This window comes from Scatophagus argus, chromosome 7 (genome assembly GCF_020382885.2).
Source record: "Scatophagus argus isolate fScaArg1 chromosome 7, fScaArg1.pri, whole genome shotgun sequence".
NCBI classification, from domain to species: domain Eukaryota; kingdom Metazoa; phylum Chordata; class Actinopteri; family Scatophagidae; genus Scatophagus; species Scatophagus argus.
Genome location: NC_058499.1, coordinates 24,366,105 through 24,379,447, shown reverse-complemented (window position 1 = coordinate 24,379,447; position 13,343 = coordinate 24,366,105). Strand labels below are relative to the sequence as shown.

The 13,343-nt window shown below is 40.2% G+C and overlaps 1 pseudogene; it reads right to left on the bottom strand.

Annotated features, from left to right (window-relative positions):
- Positions 1–2,958: 2,958 nt before the first annotated feature.
- Positions 2,959–12,896, bottom strand: LOC124061933 (annotated as a pseudogene).
- Between the last annotated feature and the right edge of the window lie 447 nt (positions 12,897–13,343).

Sequence of the window (13,343 nt, the reverse complement as noted above, 5' to 3'; positions counted from 1 at the left end):
TGCAGTGACGCGAGTTCAGGCTAGGCTGTGATTCCAGAACATCCCAAAATAATATAGATATTCTTAGCACCAGTACTGAAATGTTGTGAATTAATGAAGTGATGTAGAAGTTATTGTTACTGTTGTCTCTAAACTGTGAAAGAAGTAAGCTTCACTTTTGCCATTTAATCAGTTTTAAAACAGCTCATAGCTATGCTTTGCAAAAAGCAGTACAGATATTTGATGCGTATGTTATCATTTCCAGTTATGCTTCATAACAATGTCGAAATATTAAATAATGAAAGATCATGTGAGGATTTTTCATTTGTTTTCCTCTCACCCCATTTTTAGGTACCATAATTATCATGACCCCAGATGTTCCAGATCTGTCAGCTTTTTAACTGATTACAGTTTTCAGGTTTGAAATGCAGGGAAAGGGAGCTCTTGCTGTTCATCATCCCTCAGCTTTCACTTTGAGCTATCAGTCCTTCAGCCTGTTTTTTTTCTATTTTTTTAAATTTATGTCAGAAAGTAAATTTCCACATTTTTAAGGCTATTTAAGGTTTCTAGTTATTATTTTATGTGTAAAATATCAATGTGATTGGAACTGGTAAGTTAGTTACTTCAAATGTAAGTCATATTTGCTGAACAGACTGAACTGTTTTTGTTGCCCCACATCTCTTTCTTGTAAATCTCAACTTTGCAAATCCAAACAAGATTCTTTAGGGCAGCTCTTGCCGCCTTTTAACTAATCAGCCTCATCAATTGCTGCAGCTGTTAAGGAGCAGCTTTTAGGCTTTACTTCATTGTCTTTGGGCAAGTTACAGAGAGCAAATTAAATTTAAATCTGTTTTTGTGATGGCCCTTTTAGGGTATTGCTTGGATCCTAAATTTCTGCCACCAGCTGACTTACTCTAGGGGTTTTTTATGTGTATTAATACCACTAACATACTTATTTAATGTAATCTAATCTAAGTTCAACTAAATTCAATGTGTATGCTAAATCCTAATTTCATTTTCGAGCAATTTATTAAGCTAAGGCTATAAAGTTGAAAACACACATATATTAATATTTATTTATTTATATTTATGGACTTAAAAATATCAATATTTGCTTAATTAAACTTTTTCTTCATGTGTGAAATGAATTAAAACATACCCAGCTTCAGTTATTGTTGACACAATAATTAAGAATTAATTAAAAAATGTATGAATTAAAAAATGCCCTTCTTTGCGTCATACTGTGTAACACTACTGTATATTTTGACTACTGTTGTCTGAAGCATCATATTTACATAATTAAAAAGAAAGTAGATGAAAAAAATATGCACTTCTTAGATCTTTTACCACACTCACAGTCTGGAATTACTGGAATACTTGCATTGATTGTATGTTGCTTACAAAGCAGAAGTTAAATATGGGACACAAGCCAAATATGGTTGGGACAACAGCTGATGCATAGAGTTTGGCATTTGCTGCCGGTACATGCATCTTATGTTTCAGGTTTCCATCAGCAAAGGCACATCTTGAATTTGTGATAACCCCCACTTAAAAAATGTAACTAGTTTTCAATTTTTTAATGAACTGGTTATTCACTGATTTGAGTAAATTGTTGAAACATACTAGTCAGAGTATAAATACACATGTTGGCCCTTTTCTAATCATCTCACATATTCTTTAATTTGTAGGATTAAATGCAAATTTGGAATTATAAATACTAAATGGAATAACAGTGGAAATGTAAATAATTTCACAATCAGTAAATAATTAAAAATATGTAACTGCTACTTGTGATAAGGTGTAAGAGATATGTCTATGGTATTCACACTCATATGTCAAGCTATTAACGCTTTAACTGACTCTGCAGACAGAGCTTCAAGTCCATTTTTGGCTGCATTTTAAATGTCAACTATTCCCGTTGTTGAGCAATACCATTTTTAAATGTCACAAGCAATAGTGTTGAACTTGCAGTGTGAAAAACACCCTGAAAATGTCTGCATTCAATTATCACTCAGCATAGTGCAATCACATTATAATTTGCAAACTGAAAGGAAAAAATCCCCTGTGATAAAGAGTAATTTACATTCACAAATGTTTATTTGAAATTTAAGTTCACTCATTAATCTCTCACATCACACTTCGAATTAATAGTTCCTTTTGAATGTATGTTTAAATATGTGTGCATACATTCTGTGTTTTTGTGCAGGTGTCAGGACATCTTAAAACCAGCTATTACACAACAGCTGACACTGTCATGTGATTTATCCTTTACCATGTGGTACTGAAATATCAGGTCAGGTTCAGTCACATGCTTGGCTCTGTGGTCTGACTGATCTATATAAATGTTATTGTTAATGTATATATTGTGATTAATGTTCTCTGTATTTAATTCAAGATTTATATAGCTGAAAACTGACATTAGTTGAATTTGAGAGCAAGTGAGGCTTACTGCTCTCTGAGCAGAGCCAAACAAAGTTGTGGTTCCTTATCAATGCTGTTTCAGACCTGCCAATGGTATGATAGAGTTCATCTCGGATTTGGATCTTGGATGTTTGGATTAAATATGATTTGAGTGGTGCACATTTACTTTTTTACCCATAATGTGTTTCATGAACATATCCTGACGAACACAAAGGTGCTCACAGGCCAGCTTGGGGATTAAGTTTCTCTGCACATCAGGGACATGCTATGAGCTGTCCATACACCTCAAATGTTAAGGATTGTTTTAGCAACTTTTTGTCGTCAGGTCGCTGGTTGCCAGAAAACTCTGGACTGTATGAGTGACACATTGATAATGTCTCAGGGGAAGCTTTAACATTAAACAGCTTATTTTATGTTTCACATCACAATAAAAAAACAGCATTTGACATTAATTCAGGATTGTGCATATTATTTAGTTACTGATCTGGTTCAGTTCACACATTAACTACCTTTTAGAAGAAAATAAGGTATGAAAGTATTACACACAACAATTTAAAAGCAATTCCTTAAACTTTATTGTTTCATCATCAGTTCTATCATATTATATGATTCAACACAGTGAAACATTCAGTGTATTTTACTCAGCTGCTTCTTTTCCCTGTAAAAAAAAAAAAAAAAGATAAATGGGTTGTGTGAGTTTGATTTTAAGGAGCCTGAAGTGACAATAATTTTGATCAGTTAATCCTATATTATTTAAACCCAACACTGTGAAAGGTGTGAACATATTGCTGTAGAGATTCTGCTCTAACATTCTGATGGACACAAATTAAAGAATGATGATTGCCTTTTTCATGATATTACACAAAGCTATTTACCTTTCCACTGTCACGGCTCTTTGCCCTCAGTTTGTTGACCTGAGACTCTGCAATATCAGCACGCTCCTCAGCCTCCTCCAGCTCATGCTGGATCTTCCTGCACTTGGACAGGTGAACGTTGGCCTGTTCCTCCTGAAATTAAAGATGTGGAAAAATGTTTGAATATTCTGAAAGGCCAACCAGATCAGGTGTACATGGTTTAAAATAAAGTGTTGTCCTTACCGCTTCCTCAGCCTGCCTCTTGTAGGCCTTCACCTTCAGCTGCAACTTGTCAACCAGATCCTGCAGCCTGGTAACGTTTTTCTTGTCCTCCTCGGTCTGTAATAGAAAATATAGATTTGGATGTTTAAATATTTTTATTTGTATATTATTGAATTGTACTGTACATGTCAAATGTTAATGGAGTTTTACCTGATAGGTGAGCTCCTTCACCCTCCTCTCGTATTTGCGGACACCCTTCACAGCATCTGCTCCACGCCTCTGCTCAGCCTCAACCTCTGCCTCCAGCTCACGCACCTTCAGAAAACCACAAAATTCATAAAATGTTTAGGATCCCTATGGTTTCGTACATTTGTTCGACCATGCAAATGTTAAGAGAATTGTCTTACCCTAGACTCAAGTTTCTGGAGCTGCTTCTTGCCACCCTTCATGGCCAGGTTCTCAGCCTCATCCAGACGATGCTGCAAGTCCTTAACAGCCACCTCCAGGTTCTTCTTCATCCTCTCCAGGTGAGCGCTAGTATCCTGCTCCTTCTTCAGCTCCTCAGCCATCATAGCAGCCTAGAGCAGAAAGCATAAAATGTTAATTAGAAATACCTTGAAAAAAATGCAATTTATGTGGAGTAAAAATGAGAACAAATGAAATTTAAACCTACATCAGTGATGGCCTTCTTGGCCTTCTCCTCTGCATTCCTTGCTTCCTGAACAGTGTCATCCACCTCGCTCTGGATCTGGACCAGGTCAGTCTCGAGCTTCTTCTTGGTGTTCAAAAGGCTTGTATTCTAAAAGGTAAAAAGATTTCGTCACTGAAGTCATCACAACCAATTGTCACATATCTTTGAAAGAAATGTTCAATTGTTACACCATCGAAGAAATTGTGGGGTTTGCTCACCTGAGAGTGCAGGAGTCCAACACGCTCGCTGGAGTCAACCAGCTCCTGCTCAGCAATTTTGCGGCTTCTCTCTGTCTGTTCCAGAGCAGCTCTAAGTTCCTCAATTTCAGCCACCATGAGGCCGTTCCTGCGCTCCACCATAGCAGCTTGTTCCTTGAGGTCATCCTGGGCTCTGACAGCATCATCAAGATGCAGTTGTGCATCCTGGTGAACATATCAGCAAAATAATTATATGACTGGCACAATGTTGGTGCACTGCCCATAGACTGTGCAGCAACTTTATGTCTTACAATACCTTCAGCTGTGCCTGCACATTCCTCAGCTGCTTCTGGGATTCAGCTGCCTGGCGATTGGCATGGCTCAACTGAATCTCCATCTCATTCAAGTCTCCCTCCATCTTCTTCTTGATTCTCAGGGCATCGTTCCTGCTCCTGACCTCAGAATCCAGAGTGCTCTGCATGGAGTCAGTCACCCTCTGGCTGTTCCTCTTGATCTGCTCAATCTCCTCATCTTTCTCTGCTAGCTTCCTGTCCACCTCACCCTTGATCTGGTTAAGCTCCAGCTGGACACGCAGGATCTTAGACTCTTCGTGTTCCAGAGTTCCCTAATGATATCACAGAATAAAACATTCATACACTCTTTGCCTTCAAACCTCGGGTAAAACATTTGTCCATAGAGTTTGAGAAGATCTTCCCAGAAGAAATGTACCTCAGCCTCTTCAAGAGCAGTCTGGATCTCAGACTTCTCTGTCTCCACCTGCTTCTTGGCCTTCTCCAGCTCATGGATGCTCTTGCCAGTCTCACCAATCTGTTCAGTCAGATCTGAGATCTCCTCTGCAGAGAGATGCATGTGTTTTATGCTGTTAAGGCCCGATTTGTAAAATTTAAATAGATACTTAATGTTGAATACAATGTATTGTTACCATAATTGTTAATACAATCTAGTAAGCTCACGTTGCAGATTCTTGTTTTCACGCTTCATGGTCTCCAGCTGATCCAGAGCTTCTTCATAAGAGTTCTTCATCTTGAACAGCTCAGTACCAAGAGCACGAGCCTCCTTCTGTGCTCCCTCCAGCTCTGCCTGACCCTCCTCATACTTCTGTTTCCACTCTGCCAACACCTAAATAAGCACAAACAATTCACACAGTTCAGTTGGTTATGTAGCAAAATAACAACAAATAAATGTATTTTATGCTTTGCGCAACTTGGTTATGCAACATCATGTAAACACTGTCACCTTGTCAAAGTTCCTCTGCTTCTTGTCCAGGTTGGCAGCAAGTCCATTAGCCCTCTCCACATCAATCATGAGGTCCTCCACCTCACTCTGGAGCCTCTGTTTGGTTTTCTCAAGAGAAGCACATTTGGAATTCACTGCCTCAATCTGTTCCTCAGCCTCCTGAAGGCGCTGGGCCAGCTTCTTCCTGTGAGAAAAAGATGCAGTTTGTCTCTCAGTGAAAAGCCTGAAGTTCTATTGAAACAATTATATATGGTTCAATAGAATTCTGATGAACACATGAAAGTAGTGCCACAATTTAAAATGTTTGGCCCAAAAAATTAAGCCAAACAAATGTCAAATTGTAAAGTTTTTATTTGTTTACTGCAAGTGTTGCTTCAAGCAATTAATTGTTTGAATGTTACTCACTTGGCTTCCTCAAGCTCCTCAGTGCGCTGGATAGCATCAGTTTCGTACTTAGTTCTCCACTGAGCCACCTCACTGTTGGCCTTGGACATACCACGCTGCAGCTCAGCCTTGGCCTCTTGCTCCTCCTCAAACTGCTCCCTCAGCAGGTCACAGTCATGGCGGGCTGATTGCAGTCCATGGGCAAGAGCATTCTTGGCCTGATGTAAGAAATAATATTCAGTGTGCAAGACATCTAAATAACACAGAACAAATACACCGTAAACACTCTGCATTTTCTTACCTTAACCTCCTCCTCAATATGTCTCTTCAGCTCCTCAATCTGCTGTGTGAAGGCCTGTTTGCCTCTGGTCAGCTGGGAGACAAGAGCTTCTTTCTCTTCAATTTGACGACTGAACTCACCTTTGTGGAAGATGTCATGAAGCTTTAGTTTGGGTCATTTTGCTCAAGAACACATGACAGATAATTCACTGATAACTAATAGATACCATTTTCTGTCAGGAGACGTGCTTTCTGTGCACCCAGGTCATTGATTTGACGGACATTTTCATCATTCTTGGTCTTCAGTTCACTCAGTTGGTCCTCAAGAGTACGGCACATCTTTTCAAGGTTTCCCTAATGAAGGAAACACAGATCATGTCAAAGAGCAGATTTTATTTATTTAATTACTATACCAATTATGGTATTAAAATAGAGTTTAGTGTTGTTTGTGTTTTGTGTACCTTTGCTTTAGCAACAGCCTCCATATTGCTAGAGAGGTCATCAATCTCCATTTTGTATTCACTCTTTTCCTTCTCAAGCTTCTGCTTGACACGCTGGAGGTTGTCGATCTGCTCTCCCAGCTCAGCAACGCTGTCTGCTTGCTTCTTGCGCAGAGCAGCAGCAGTGGCTTCATGCTGCAGAGTGGACTCCTCAAGGTCACGACGGAGCTTCTGGAACTCAGCTTCGCGCTTCTTGTTCATCTCAATCTGTGCGGCAGTGGCACCACCAGCCTCCTCCAGCCTCTCACTGATCTCCTCAAGTTCCCTGGAGAGGTCAGCTCTCTGCTTCTCAACCTTGGCACGAGCAGCACGCTCTGCCTCAATCTCCTCCTCCAGTTCCTCAATACGGGCCTGTTGAATGAAGGCACGTTTATTTCACTAAACTTTTAGTACACAAAATGGAAATGCACGGAGTTACATTTTATTTAACACAATATGTCACCTGAAGCTCCTTGATCTTCTTCTGAAGCTGAGCACCCAGTGACTGCTCATCCTCAATCTTGCTAAGGAGCTGACTGATTTCAAAGTCCTTCCTATGAGAATAAATGATAAAATACATAGTAAGAATTCATACAGTTTAACACAATTTTTAAAAGGATGATTGTTCAAATTCAAAAGTAGTTACTAAGAGTTACTTTTTCAGCTTCTCCTCAGACTGCTGCTTGTCATTCTCAAGATCCATGATAGATTCCTGTGCCAGTTTCAGATCACCCTCCAGCTTCCTCTTGGCTCTCTCAAGGTCCATACGCAGCTTCTTCTCTTGCTCCAGAGAACCTTCAAGCTGAACAATATTATGAGCTAATGATCACGTTCAAGAATATTGAATATTGCTTGGCCAAACCAAAGAGATTTTGTAAACTTACATCATCCACTTGCTGCTCAAGCTTGGTCTTGGCCTTGGTCAGAGTGTTGACTTTGTCTTCCTCAGCCTGCAGGTCATCAAGAGTCTGCTGGTGAGCCTCCTGAAGGGCTTTCTTTTCCTTGGTTAGCTTGGCAATGCTCTCATCCTGAGAGGCCATCTCCTCGGTCAGGTTCTTCACCTAAGTTTGCAAGAAGGATGTTGTTTTTACATGGTAATCTTTAAATATTGCTTGATCTGCTGCATATATTAATATTTACACACCTTGTTCTCAGTGGCATGTTTCTCCTTCTCCACTTTGGCCAAGGTAAGCTCCAGGTCATCAATATCCTTCTTGAGCTCAGAGCATTCATCCTCCAGCTTTCTCTTCTTGGCAGTCAACTCAGCATTAATCTCCTCTTCATCCTCCAGTCTCTCAGTTGTCTCCTTGAGCTTGGCCTCCAACTGAATCTTGCTCTTGATAAGTCCCTCACATCTTTCCTCAGCATCTGACAGATTCTCTGATTCCTGGTTCATTTTATGAAAATAGTCTTTAGCACATCAACACTGGAAAACCAGAAAAGGCACAGCTGTCTGTTGATATGTACTTACGGATGCTACTTGCAGCTGCAGATCGTTCTTCTCCTGCAGAAGGGACACCATCTTCTCCTCCAGTTCCTTCTTCTTGGCCAGGGCAGTGGCCAAGTCTGATTGCATCTTCTCATAGTTCTCCTTCATCTGGGCCAGTTCCTTCTCAGTTTCAGCGCTCTTCAGCAGAGGCTTGATCTTGTAGTACACCTTCATCCATGGCCAGTGTTTCACATTCATGAATGAGCGGACGTTGTACTGGATAGTATAGATGGCTTCCCTGTTGACAAGGCATTGAGTTATGAATATCACTGTTGTTTGTAACTTTCCATACCATATTTCAGAATTTGCTGTTTTCAACGTGCCTCCTCTCCATCATCTTCACAAACTCCTTTCTCATGAGGTACCCACGGCAGAGAGCCTGAGTCATGGTGACCAAAGCTGCCAGTTTTTCATCTCTCATCTCTTCAAGGGTACCCAGCAGACCAGCCTTGAAGAACACCTGAAACAAAAAGAATAACGTAGCGTTAACTCACACAGTGAATCCTTCTCCCCCTTAATTCACACAAAAATACTTTGTACTTAAAAACATTTCTTCTTGGCAAGTACACTGAAGTATGAATATAATCCAAAAGCTTACCTTGGTGTGTCCGAATCTGTACTGGTCATGATCAACATCAATTGATCCAAGCAGCTTCTCTGAAGCCTTCTTGTTATCAATGAACTGACCCTCAGGGATGACACTGGCATTCAGCACCTTGTACCTTTTAAGAGAGAGTTTATGGTCAGTGTGAGAGTTTTCTTTGGACAGTCCGCATCAAAATGACATTAAAATGCCAGCTGATACCTCTGCTTGAAGTCCCCGTAGAGGATTCTGCTGGGGAAACCTTTTCTGCAGATTCTGATACCCTCCAGCACACCGTTACACCTGAGCTGGTGGATGACCAGTGATTCTCCATAAGACCTGTAGAAAGACAGTTCCTACTTGTTTGAATGAGTAGTTCCTCTTTTGCTGACGCAGTACAAAAGTAAACCAACAAAACAAAACTTATTTAGATTATGTTTTCAATGTACCTGGAGTCTTTGACTCGTTGGGAATCAGACAGCGCACAAAGTGAGGATGGGTGCTCCTCAAGTTAGTCATCAGCTTGCCCAAGTTCTCCTGTAGATTCAAAATGGTAATTCTTGTCATGAAATGGAACAAATAAGCACTGAGTATAACCTGTTTACAATATTACACCTTACCCTGAACTGTGAAGATACAGTCTGCATAGAGGAACCCTTCTTCTTGCCTCCCTTCTTGCCACCACCGGCCTCTGTTGATAACAACAGACATGTTTTTTCAGAAGCAGGCAGTAACACGATCACATGCTTTTCAATTTTGTTTCAATTACCGTATAGATTATCATACCCTCAACAACGGGAGGATACAGATAAGCCAGCAGTTTAACTGAGGACTTCTGATACAGCTGCAGCACAGACTCATTCAGTGGATCCTTGTTCTTATCCAGCCAGCCACTGATGTTGTAGTCCACGGTACCAGCATAGTGCACCAGAGAGAAGTGGGCCTCAGCCTTTCCTTTGGCTGGCTTTGGCTTCTCAAATGCTCTGTTTTTACCAAGATGCTGGTCATACAGCTTGTTCTTGAAGGATGTGTCAGTGGCCTTGGGGAACATGCACTCCTCTTCAAGGATGGAGAAGATGCCCATAGGCTTGAAAAAAGTGGGAAGACATTTGTAATTATAAACTAGCATGGTGTATTATACTTATAAGTAATACAGAAACAAAGTGAAACACTACCTTTTCAATCAGCTCAATGCAGGCAGCCAAGTCCATGCCGAAGTCAATGAACTCCCAAATAATACCCTCCTTCTTGTATTCCTCTTGCTCCAGGACAAACATGTGGTGGTTGAAGAACTGCTGCAGTTTCTCATTGGTGAAGTTGATGCACAGCTGCTCCATGCTGTTGAACTGTGAGAGCACATATATTCAGCATAATCTCTTGCAGGTAGTAAGAAGATAGGAATGGTTCTGTCATGAAAAGCATCAGCTACAGAGCTGTTTGAAATGAAACTCACATCAAAGATTTCAAAGCCAGCAATATCCAGGACACCAATGAAGAACTGCCTTGATTGTTTAGTGTCCAACATCTGGTTGATACGGACGACCATCCACAAGAACATCCTCTCATAGATAGACTTGGCCAGGGCAGTCACTGAGTTCAGCACCTGAAAAAAATGCAGGATTATTATTCTGGACTCTAAATGAAGGATACAACAAAAGAATCAACACTTAAATCAGGTTCTTTTTTTTTTAACTTTGTTAATCCAAACTGGGATTAAATTACTTTCTGCATTTAACCCATCACTGATTGAAACACACACATGAAGGTTCCTGTTGGTAATAGAAATACACATGTACTCCAATTTAAACAAAAAACTTATACCAACATGTGTCAGTTACCTGAGGTACAGTCTGTCCCTTGGTGACAAACTCATTTCCGACCTTCACTCTGGGATAGCACAGAGCTTTCAGCATGTCAGCAGAGTTCAGACCCAGCAAGTAAGCAACCTTGTCAGCATCTGGAAATAGTTAAGTTATTTACAATTAATATATACAGTATGTGACTGAGACTTTGCATTATGACATAAGAGAAACCAGTCTGACCAAGAAATTTTCTGCTTTTGGTCCCAAGCTATGCACTTATACCTGGCCTTAAATACTCACCCTCTGTGCCATCAGGCTCAGCCTGCTCCTCACGCTGCTTCTGCTTGAACTTCATGTTACCATGGTGGAGCACAGCACCAGTCATCTTGTAGATGCTCATCTTCTCTTCATTAGTGAAGCCCAGAATATCAATAGCATTCTGTTTTCAAAAGAAATGTCCAGACAAAACATAATCACTTTAGAAAATGCATTCAAAAGAGGGGTACTGATATTACATATGATGGACATAATACATTTCGATGTTTTGAAGTGAAGATCACTCACATCAGTGGCTTCCAGCTCAACTTTGTCATCAATGCTGGCCACAGTGATCTGGCCCTGGCTACACATGGGGAAGTCGTAGGGGTTGGTTGAGATAAGTGCCAATTCTGAAGAGAAAAAAGGGGTGACAAGGTCAATAAATTGTTAAACATGAAAGATGTGAGTAGGTTTAAAATTATGCGCAACACGTCTGTTTACCAATCAGCTCAGGCTTGTGGTTGGTCATCATCTGGTAGAAGATGTGGTAGCCTCTTTCATCAGGAAGCTGGAATGAGACTCTGGACTTCTCCAGCAGATCTATAAATGTTGTTCACAGGTCACAGTCTGCAAATTCTGAGTTCCAATCATTTGTATGTACCATGAGAATTGTTACTTACATGTCTCAATATCAGCACTAGCCAGTTTGCCAGTTGTGCCAAAATGGATTCTGATGAATTTACCCTGTTTGGAATAGAGGAGTTTTTAATATCCCACCACACAGAAAATATATATAAAAATATCTTATGTAGAAATCCCTCCATACTTACGAAACGAGATGAGTTGTCATTCCTCACAGTTTTGGCATTACCATAGGCCTCCAGCAGAGGGTTGGCTGCAATAATCTGATCCTCCAGTGAACCCTATATGTATATAATGCAAGTTTAAAATTGATATCAGAAAATGACTGGGAAAATATTCCTAAAAAACACTGAAATGTTATCATCATGTAATAACATATCCCACCTTTGAGGAGTCCTGCTTCTTCTTGTCTCCACCAACTGAGATTGTTGCAAAGTACTGGATGACACGCTTGGTGTTCACAGTCTTTCCGGCACCAGATTCTCCACTAGGTATAGACACAGACTTATGAGAATTTGTTCAAGATACTTGATTGTGTTTAACAAAGTGAACAAATGTGCAACTTACGTGATCAAGACAGACTGGTTCTCCCTATCTGTTAAATGAAAAAAAAAGGAATTAGCTGTGTTTTTCTGCAACAGAAACCTCATATACTGATGATTCTACACTGTCATGGTCGTGACTTACCAGTAAGCATGAACTGATAAGCGTTGTCAGAGACAGAGAAGATGTGGGGTGGAGCCTCCATACGCTTCTTGCCTCTATAGGCACTTACAACTTCAGCATCGTACACAGGGAGCCACTTGTAAGGGTTCACAGTGGCACAGAACAAGCCAGAGTAGGTCTGAAAGTCACCATAGAGATCCAGCAGTTAACTGTCTGTTTCCTACATGTACAGCCATTTTCAATATTTCTCTTTTCTCGTTAGACAGATTGTCTTACGTAGATCATCCATGCTGCATAACGCTCTTTGAGGTTATACAGCACAGAGGCTTCATTGAGATGGGTCATCATGGCCATGTCCTCAATTTTGTCGAACTTGGGAGGATTCATTGGAGAGACGTCATCTTCTTTGACTGTCCTCTCCTGGAACAGGACATTTGTCACAATGAGAACTGATCACACTGAATTCCTAAGTGAATCTGACTTTGTGGTACCAACCTCCTGAGTATCCAGGACTTTGACAGTGACTTTGCCACCATCTTTCTTGATGATTGTCCCCTTTAAGTACAGCTCCTTAGCATCAGCCACGTAGCAGGCAGACTTGGCATCAAAAGGTTTGTTTTGAGCCTCAATTCTCTCCTTCTCTGGCTTACGGAGGTAAATGGCAGCTTTGCCATAAACGGCCATCTCCGTCGTCCGTACTCATGGTGGCAGTTTCCTTCTATGAGTTAATTACACATAAAGTAATGTTATAAATCTTTTTCTTTTGTTTTAAAACAAAGGCCATGTGGTAATAGCACAGAATTAACTAAATTATTAACAGATCTCTCTTAAATTTATATCTCTGCATCAGTACAAGTTACTTCACTTTGCTCGTTCAAATTCTGCAAGTACTGAGCATGATAAATTAACACTATCATGATGAAAACTGCTGCTGAATAAAATGTTTCACATAAAATATGTACAAATAAAACATAACTGAAAAATTTTCATACCTGGCTCTCCCTCTGTCAAAAGTCTCTTAACCTATATCCTGTGGCCCTGTAGAGTACACCACATGTTTTCAGCAAATTGGTTGTAGTTGTGAGAAATAATTAGTAAATATTTTAATGCATTTCTATCATGAAATCATTTAAATGGTTT